Source organism: Atractosteus spatula, assembly GCF_055471065.1.
Source record: "Atractosteus spatula isolate fAtrSpa1 chromosome 16 unlocalized genomic scaffold, fAtrSpa1.hap1 SUPER_16_unloc_2, whole genome shotgun sequence".
In the NCBI taxonomy this organism is placed as follows: Eukaryota; Metazoa; Chordata; class Actinopteri; order Semionotiformes; family Lepisosteidae; genus Atractosteus; species Atractosteus spatula.
The window spans coordinates 634,605-638,245 of NW_028296632.1; the positions used below are offsets into that span (position 1 = coordinate 634,605).

Consider the following 3,641-nt stretch of genomic DNA (forward strand, 5'->3'; position numbering starts at 1 on the left):
CCCTGCAATTCAGTGTACGGGCTTTCTCGTGCTGTTTAATGGTTCTTCAAAAATTCAAATTCAAATCCTACACTGGCCTGAAGTGCCCCCCCATTTCACAGCATTTTTCAGCTGATTTAAATGTACCTAAAGGAGAAGCATTATTGAAGACCATCAATTACCAAGAGCTTTTGTCAAAGGTTTTGGTGGTCACTTTTAATGACCACAGAGAGCTATGACCTCGGTTTTACATCTCATCCAAAAGACAGCGCCTTTTTACCACACAGCGTCTCCGTCACTATACTGGGGCATTGGGACCCGCACAGACGTCAGGGTGAGCGTCCCACCGCTGGCTCCATTAACACAGCTTCCAGCTGTAAGCTTTGCTTTTCCCTGTAGGTCATCCTCATCCGGGTACTGACCTGGCTCACAGCTTCTAAGCTTCAGTGGGTTTTCAGTTGCGAGTTGAAAGGGGATGCAAGTGATGGAGCCGCTCGCTGCAAAAGCCACTGCATTGGCCAGGATTCGAACCCGGGCCTCCCGCGTGGCAGGCGAGAATTCTACCACTGAACCACCAATGCACGCTGCAAGGGTCTATAAAAAAGACGCTTTTTTACCACTCTGTGCTGGATGTTGGGTCCCAAGGGAACTTCTGGACGAGTGAGAATTTTCTGCTATCAAAATTTGGTTTCGGAGACTTTTGGCAGCCTACAGATGCAGCCATTCAAAATGCGCGGGCGATACCGCATTATTTTGCGGTACGCTGTACGCAGTCTACCGCAAGCTACCGGTAAATACCGCGAGTTACCGTAAATTCTCCTATAATACGACAAGCAAAATAATAGTATCCGGAATTTCCGCAAGGTGGAGCTAATAAAGCTCAACCTCTCATGTTTGAGCTGTGGCCATCAAAGTCTTTAACGAAGATATTACTAATAGTATTAATAATGAATGACCTTGGACAAGCTGTAAGTGTAAACTCAAAGTATTGCCCTGGTCAACATTCTTTTTTTCATTGACCGTCTTTGTAAAAGTAACACCACAGCATTTCGCAATCACGCATTTGTTTCCAATCATGCAAAGTACAGTAATTTTTGAGAATCGATTCACCATGCCTTTCACATGCTCATAAAAGAGATTGATTTAGGAACATAAACATATTACCGTATGAAAACTGTACTGTATACAGTATGTATATGTATATTTAATGTCTTAACTGTGCCCGTTTAAGTATTGAATATTCATATCTGATTTTACCACTGAAGGGAAATCTTAGTAGCTGAGCATAAAAAGAATAGGAGCATACTGCAACGCGTGTGAAGGCCATAAACGATATTAATTTTGGAACATAAACATAGAGTATATGGCTGGTCTCGGTACTTTAAAGAAAACATACACGAAACATGGTTTCATTATGACCAGAATCGGTCTTGAGATATTTTTAACTTGATTTACAGTATTTGAGAGGTATGTCTTAACACCGATACTACAGTGCTTAAGTACTGCTCACGTATATGTTTCTAGGTTTATATTATGCATTTCATACGGTCAAATTACTTTTGAGCAACTAATAAGAAGCGCGAAACGGTATGCGTTTTAGTTTCGTTTTGTGCTGGGACCCGTGGATTGATTAGAGATATCAAGTACATACAAGTCATTTTTTAAATGTTGTAGTTCGTCTTGAAAAAATGTTACGAGTACATCATCTATCAACAATTACACAGGTTCTGTTTCCATATTGCGGATTTTGGTTACGTAATATTATTTTCTAGATTTCACGTTGTGAATATATGATTTGGGCAAACAGAGCCGCAAAGAAGTACATTATGGGTTGTTGTTGTTTTTTTTGCAGTTTTATCTAGAACAAGCGATGCTTAAACCTTTGTCTGATTCTTGTGAAACTATCCACACGACAGTTACAGTACCTAGGAGTTGACTTCAGTGATGTCACTGATGGGATGTTTCTAAAAATCCATCCTCTGTAAAACGTCTTCTCTAGTTGTCCTGCATATGTATTCGCTAATGAAGCTGTGTGTTCTGAGCCTGGATCTCTACATTTCTGTATGAACCAGCTTAGAGGGCTAAAGACAGCTTGTGTTTAAATTGAGTGTAAGGCAATTTATGCTTCTAAAGTCATGGTCAGCATTTATTATTGTACTGTGCTGTAAACTTGTTCTGTGCCTAGTCACATTATTTTATAGCGTTTTTATAGTGTTATCAAATCCGGTGGCGCTGTGTGTTAGTTTCCTGACTCCCATGTCACATGGTCTGTGATTGAAACCTGTGAAACCGGTTTAATTCGTCACAGCCAGCACTCCGGCAGAGAGGGGGTTGTGCTCGTAAAGTAGAAGCAGGCGAGATTTCCAGCGAAAGACACCTCCCCCCCACCCTCATACGATTCGCATTGTAATTACACATTCTAATTGTATTACACATTGTACACATGCTTAAAAGAGAAGAGAGAAAACGCAAGCCTTCTTCAGGTGTGAGGGTCTTCTGCTCAGAATGAAACGCTAAAATGTAATGTAGGCTCTGAATGGGTTCAATTCTGATTTGGGCTTGATTAAGGTCGCTGCCTTTCATCTAAAACCCTACTTGAATCCTTCTAAACTAAAAATCAGTGTTAGTGAGTTCTAAATAAAGAGGTATCCAGGTAACAGTGAAACGGGCGGACAGTCTGGGGAGATCGCCCGTTTTCCATGTAAATAGTTCCCTGGTTCCGCACCCCTTGGTGTTTCTCTCGCTCTCTCTCGGGTCACCTGATCATTAGCTCGAAAGATTTCAGTGCTTTGTGTATATTCTAATGGTAGTGGGGGCAGGGTGTGTGGGAACAGGTTTGGTTGAAATTGCATTGGAGATCTATGTTCTTCACACCTGAAACATTTTCTCTGAAAGCATTTTCTTCGCAGTTTAACCGATCTTGTTACAGCATGTTACAGTTTACTATTATTAACCATATTAATTTTAAGTGCTTAATGCCATTTTTTGACCAGGCACGAATATTCTTAAGTCCATATCTTCGCAAGGGAATCAGTGCGAATTGCAATACTAATTAAATTAAAACTACTAACTACTAACTAATACTAATTAAAACAAACCAGAAACATGTTGTTCTGTCTAATGACATTACAAGTGGAAAGATTACAGATTTTAATCGTCTTTAATTTTGTTACGTTATACATTTTAGAAACGTTTCATCCATACAAACACCACAAAACTATTTTCGATTGTATTTCTGAATAGTACAGATGCAGCCATTCAAAATGCGTGAGGTATTTCGCGGCATACCCCGGTGGGCGTGTCACAGTATCACGCGGTATGACGCAGTTAACGTGGTGTCACGTGGTTAACTATCCGGCGTCGCCTTGTAAAACCGCCAGGGGGAGCTTAACCTCTCATGTACAGCATTTGAGCCTTTAATTTTGAACTGTGTATTACAGCATGTTAATCATCAGTCATTAAAATGTTGGTATATTTTATGAAAGCAAGATTGCTCAGTTGGACAAAAGTACACAACCTACCTTTATCAGAAATATCAAAGCCTTTACTGAAGATATTACTAATAGTATTAATAATGGATGACTTTGGACAAGCTGTATACTCAAAGTATAATTTCTTTAGCACATTTGTACAAGCACTTGGAATCTGTCCAAGCCATACTT

General features: G+C 40.1%; 1 non-coding gene across 1 annotated transcript; it reads right to left on the bottom strand.

Moving 5' to 3' along the window:
* Positions 1 to 489: 489 nt before the first annotated feature.
* On the bottom strand, positions 490 to 560 carry trnag-gcc (transfer RNA glycine (anticodon GCC)). Its single transcript has one exon. It is a non-coding gene; the product is annotated as a tRNA-Gly (tRNA).
* Between the last annotated feature and the right edge of the window lie 3,081 nt (positions 561 to 3,641).